We start from the raw sequence: 6,688 nt of genomic DNA, 5'->3' as shown, positions 1-6,688 counted from the left end.
CGGAGTTACGGATCTCCATATATATACGAAACGGTGAAACAGAGCCGGAAGAGAACGTAGAACCAGAGAGAGACAGAGAGACAGATCCAATCTCGGAGGGGCTCTCGCCCCTCCCATGCCATGGAGGCCAAGGACCAGAGGGGAAACCCTTCTCCCATCTAGGGAGGAGGTCATGGAAGAAGAAGAAGAAGGGGGCCCCTCTCCCCCTTGCTTCCGATGGCGCCGGAGTGCTGCCGGGGCCATCATCATCACCGCCATCTTCACCAACATCATCACCGCCATCATAACCAACTCTTCCCCCCTCTATGCAGTGGTGTAACCTCTCTCTTACCCGCTGTAATCTCTACTTAAACATGGTGCTCAACGCTATATATTATTTCCCAATGATGTATGGCTATCCTATGATGTTTGAGTAGATCTGTTTTGTCCTAATGGCTATTTGATGATCAAGATTGGTTTGAGTTGTATGTTTTATTATTGGCGCTGTCCTATGGTGCTCTCTGTGTCGCGCAAGCGTGAGGGATTCCCGCTGTAGGGTTTGCAATATGCTTATGATTTGCTTATGGTGGGTGGCGTGAGTGATAGAAGCACATACCCGAGTAAGTAGGTTGTTTGCGTATGGGATAAAGGGGACTTGATGCTTTAATGCTATGGTTGGGTTTTACCTTAATGAATCTTTAGTAGTTGCGGATGCTTGCTAGAGTTCCAATGATAAGTGCATATGATCCATGTAGAGAAAGTATGTTAGCTTATGCCTCTCCCTCAAATAAATTTGCAATAATGATTACCGGTCTAGTTATCGATTGCCTAGGGACAAATAACTTTCTTGATGACAAAAGATCTCTACTAAAACTAATTTAGTTTTGTCTTTATCTAAACAGCCCCTAGCTTTTATTTTCGTGTTCTTTACTTTCTTGCAAGCTTACCCAAAAACACCTACATAGTACTTCTAGTTTCATACTTGTTCTAGGTAAAGCAAACGTCAAGCATGCGTAGAGTTGTATCGGTGGTCGATAGAACTTGAGGGAATATTTGTTCTACCTTTAGCTCCTCGTTGGGTTCGACACTCTTACTTATCGAAAGAGGCTACAATTGATCCCCTATACTTGTGGGTTATGAAGACCTTTTTCTGGCGCCGTTGCCGGGGAGCAATAGCGTGGGGTGAATATTCTCGTGTGTGCTTGTTTGCTTTATCAGTAAGTAATTTTTATTTGTTGTTCTTAGTTGTTTTCTATCTTTAGTTATGGGTAGAAAACACAAAATACCAAAAAATTAGTTGTACCTACTGAACCAATGGTTGAAGAACCACTCAAAATCTATCACACTGCTAAACCTTTTTAATTGGATCATCTTCGATCCCTTTGTGCTCGTGCCGAAACCCCAACTAGCTTAGTTGAGGGCAAATCTTTAGATGAGCATGCTTGTTATGTGCGACACCGTATATCTGAAAAAGGGAAACTATTATGGGGTCAAATTCAACGTTGGCAATGCTATGCTTGGAATTTATGTGAAATGTATGATTTTACTTGTTGTTCTGAAAACCCTAAGAAACACCTTCCCTATCAATGTGAGTTTAGTGATAATGGAATCGTATCTTCGTATGCTAAGGGTGTTTACAATTACTATGATGTTCAACAAATTAAAGAATTTGTTGCTTTTAAGGGTGCCTATGGAATTGCTTCTTTGATTGAAAAGTATGATGCGACTTTTCACAAATCTGAAAATTTTGCTATACTTAAATATTGCTATGATAATTATGCTTCTAATGCTTATGTTAAACCATATATTGAGAACTACTCCGCTGTCCAAGAAGACACTAATATTTTGCAGGAGTATGTGGAAGAAGAAATTGATGATACTGTGAGCTCATTGGATGAAAAAGATGATGAGGAGAGCGAAGAACAAAAGGAGAAAGAGCAGATTAGCTACCCGTGCCCACCTTCTAATGAGAGTAACTCTTCAACTCATACATTGTTTAATTTTCCTTCGTGTTTACCGAAGGATGATTGCTATGATGACTATTATGATCCCATTGATTCTCTTGAAATATCCCTTTTTAATGATGCTTGCTATGCTTGTGGCCAAGATGCCAATATGAATTATGCTTATGGATCCTGTAATTTAGTAGGATTCACTACTTGAGCGGGTGGATTCACTACTTGAGCACTATATGCCTAGCTTAATGGCTTTAAAGAAAGCGCTACCAGGGAGACAACCCGGAAGTTTTAGAGAGTCATTTATTTCTGTTGACTGCTTTCATATAGTTTAAAAACAACAAAAATAAATAGGGAAACCCAAAACTTTTTCAAAAAGAAAAGCGAAAGTGAGAAAGACGAGCATTGTTGATGTGGGAGCTAGCCTTGAACTTGTTCATGCTCACGGAAACTTTGTGAATCTTGATTACAGAAACTTTTCAATAATTAATTATCCCCTTGTACAATTCCATTGTATTATAAAAATAATGTCCCAAGGTTTGCCTTTAGGATGTTTACATTTGCTTGATGGTTTGTACGGTGCAGGACAGAAATTTTCGCTGTAGTGCGCGATTTTACATTTTTAGCTGGAATGTCAAATGGTTCTGATTCTTTTTGAACTGTCTTGCTGTACAAATTGTTTATTTTTCCTAATTTTTGCAGAATTTGTCAAGTATCATAAGTATGGTAATGTTCAGATTGCTACAGACTGTTCTGTTTTAGACAGGTTCTGTTTTTGATGCATAGTTTGCTTGTTTTGATGAACCTATCAATTTATATCAGTGGATTAAGCCATGAAAAAGTTATATTACAGTAGACACAATGCAAAAACAAAATATGAATTGGTTAGCAACAGTACTTAGAGTAGTGATTTGCTTTATTATACTAACATATATTACCGAGTTTTCTGTTGGAGTTTTGTGTGGATGAAGTGTTCGATGATCGAGAAGGTCTCGATGTGAGAAGAAGGAAGAGAGGAAAGAGCTCAAGCTTGGGGATGCCCGAGGCACTCCAAGTAAATATTCAAGGAGACTCAAGCGTCTAAGCTTGGGGATGCTGGGGAGGCATCCCCTCTTTCTTCAACAAGTATCGGTATGTTTTCGGATTCATTTCGTTCATGCGATATGTGCAAGTCTTGGAGCATCTTTTGCATTTAGGTTTTTACTTTTATTTTATGAACCATGCTGGTATGAGATGGTCCTTGGTTGATTTATAGAATGCTCTTTGCACTTCACTTATATATTTTGAGTACGGCTTTATAGAATGCTTCATGTGCTTCACTTATATCATTTGAAGTTTGGATTGCTTGTTTCTCTTCACTTAGACAACCGCCATTTGTAGAATACCCTTTTGCTTCACTTATATTTGTTAGAGCGTGGGCATATCTTTTATAGAAAGAATTAAAACTCTCTTGCTTCACTTATATCTATTTAGAGAGATGACAGGAACTGGTCATTCACATGGTTAGTCATAAAATCCTACATAAACCTGTAGATCGCTGAATATAATATGTTTGATTCCTTGCAATAGTTTTGCGATATAAAGATGGTGATATTAGAGTCGTGCTAGTTGAGTAATTGTGAAATTGAGAAATACTTGTGTTAAGGTTTGCATGTCCCGTAGCATGCACGTATGGTGAACCGTTATGTAACAAAGTTGGAGCATGAGGTGTTTATTGATTGTCTTCCTTATGAGTGGCGGTCGGGGATGAGCGATGGTCTTTTCCTACCAATCTATCCCCCTAGGAGCATGCGCGTAGTACTTTGTTTCGATGACTAATAGATTTTTGCAATAAGTATGTGAGTTCTTTATGACTAATGTTGAGTCCATGGATTATACGCACTCTCACCCTTCCACCATTGCTAGCCTCTCCAGTACCGCGCAACTTTCGCTGGTACCATAAATCCACCATATACCTTCCTCAAAACAGCCACCATACCTACCTATCATGTCATTTCCATAGCCATTCCGAGTATATTGCCATGCAACTTTCATCATCATCATGTACATGACTTGAGCATTTATTGTCATATTGCTTTGCATGATCGTAAGATAGCTAGCATGATGTTTTCATGGCTTGTCCGTTTTTTGATGTCATTGCTACGCTAGATCATTGCACATCCCGGTACACCGCCGGAGGCATTCATATAGAGTCATATCTTTGTTGTAGATATCAAGTTGTAATATTGAGTTGTAAGTAAATAAAAGTGTGATGATCATCATTATTAGAGCATTGCCCCAGTGAGGAAAGGATGATGGAGACTATGATTCCCCCACAAGTCGGGATGAGACTCTGGACGAAAAAAACAAAAGAGGAAGGCCAAAAAAAGAGAAGGCCCAAAAAAACAAAAAAAATGATAGAAAAAGAGAGAAGGGGCAATGTTACTATCCTTTTACCACACTTGTGCTTCAAAGTAGCACCATGTTCTTCATATAGAGAGTCTCTTGAGTTATCACTTTCATATACTAGTGGGAGTTTTCATTATAGAACTTGGCTTGTATATTCCGATGATGGGCTTCCTCAAATGCCCGAGGTCTTCATGAGCAAGCAAGTTGGATGCACACCCACTTAGTTTCCAGTTTGAGCTTTCATAAACTTACAGCTCTTAGTGCATCCGTTGCATGGCAATCCCTACTCCTCACATTGATATCTATTAATGGGCATCTCCATAGCCCGTTGATACGCCTAGTTGATGTGAGACTTTCTCCTTTTTTGTCTTCTCCACATAACCCCCATCATCATATTCTATTCCACCTATAGTGCTATGTCCATGGCTCACGCTCATCTATTGCATGAAAGTTGAAAAGGTAGGAGAACGTCAAAAGTATGAAACAATTGCTTGGCTTGTCATCGAGGTTGTGCATGATGTGAATGCTTTGTGTGGTGAAGATGGAGCATAGCCATACTATATGATTTTGTAGGGATGAGCTTTCTTTGGCTATGTTATTTCAATAAGACATAATTGCTTGGTTGGTATGCTTGAAGTATTTTTGTTTTTATGTCAAATGATAGACTATTGCTTTGAATCACTCATATCTTAATATTCATGCCATGATTAGATATGTGATCAAGATTATGCTAGGTAGCATTCCACATCAAAAATTATCTTCTTTATCATTTACCTACTCGAGGACGAGCAGGAATTAAGCTTGGGGATGCTAATACGTCTCCATCGTATCTATAATTTTTGATTGTTCCATGCCAATATTCTACAACTTTCATATACTTTTGGCAACTTTTTATACTATTTTTGGGACTAACATATTGATCCAGTGCCCAGTGCCAGTTCCTGTCTGTTGCATGTTTTTGGTTTCGCAGAATATCCATATCAAGCGGAGTCCAAACGGGATAAGAACGGACGGAGCTTATTTTTGGAAAATATGGAAAAGTCGGAAGGAAAATCAACGCGAACCAGTGCCCGAGGTGGTGATGAGGCAGGGGTCGCCCCCCCCTAGGGCGCGCCCCTAGCCTCGTGAGCCCATCGTAAGGCAGTTGACGCTCTTATTTTGCCGCAAGAAAGCTAATATTCGGGAAAAAATCACGGCGAAGGTTTCAGGCCAATCGGAGTTACGGATCTGCATATATATACGAAATGGTGAAACAGAGCCAGAAGAGAACGTAGAACCAGAGAGAGACAGAGAGACATATCCAATCTCGGAGGGGCTCTCGCCCCTCCCATGCCATGGAGGCCAAGGACCAGAGGGGAAACCCTTCTCCCATCTAGGGAGGAGGTCAAGGAAGAATAAGAAGAAGGGGGGCCCTCTCCCCCTTGCTTCCGGTGGCGCCGGAGAGCTGCCGGGGCCATCATCATCACTGCCATCTTCACCAACATCATCACTGCCATCATCACCAACTCTTCCCCCCTCTATGCAGCGGTGTAACCTCTCTCTTACCCGCTGTAATCTCTACTTAAACATGGTTCTCAACACTATATATTATTTCCCAATGATGTATGGCTATCCTATGATGTTTGAGTAAATCTGTTTTGTCCTAATGGCTATTTGATGATCAAGATTGGTTTGAGTTGTATGTTTTCTTATTGCTGCTGTCCTATGGTGCTCTCCGTGTCGTGCAAGCATGAGGGATTCCCGCTGTAGGGTTTGCAATATGCTTATGATTTGCTTATGGTGGGTGGCGTGAGTGACAGAAGCACAGACCCGAGTAAGTAGGTTGTTTGCGTATGGGATAAAGGGGACTTGATACTTTAATGCTATGGTTGGGTTTTACCTTAATGAATCTTTAGTAGTTGCGGATGCTTGCTAGAGTTCTAATCATAAGTGCATATGATCCAAGTAGAGAAAGTATGTTAGCTTATGCCTCTCCCTCAAATAAATTTGCAATAATGATTACCGGTCTAGTTATCGATTGCCTAGGGACAAATAACTTTCTTGTTGACAAAAGCTCTCTACTAAAACTAATTTAGTTGTGTCTTTATCTAAACAGCCCCTAACTTTCTTGCAAGCTTACCCAAAAACACCTACATAGTACTTCTAGTTTCATACTTGTTATAGGTAATGCGAACGTCAAGCGTGCGTAGAGTTGTATCGGTGGTCAATAGAACTTGAGGGAATATTTGTTCTACCTTTAGCTCCTCGTTGGGTTCGACACTATTACTTATCAAAAGAGGCTACAATTGATCTCATATACTTGTGGGTTATCAAAGGTCTATGGTAGGCATATGAAGCATTCACAACACCAAAGAAGATGAGATGTC

This window comes from Triticum aestivum, chromosome 3A (genome assembly GCF_018294505.1).
Source record: "Triticum aestivum cultivar Chinese Spring chromosome 3A, IWGSC CS RefSeq v2.1, whole genome shotgun sequence".
NCBI classification, from domain to species: Eukaryota; Viridiplantae; Streptophyta; class Magnoliopsida; order Poales; family Poaceae; genus Triticum; species Triticum aestivum.
This window is presented reverse-complemented; position numbering follows the sequence as displayed.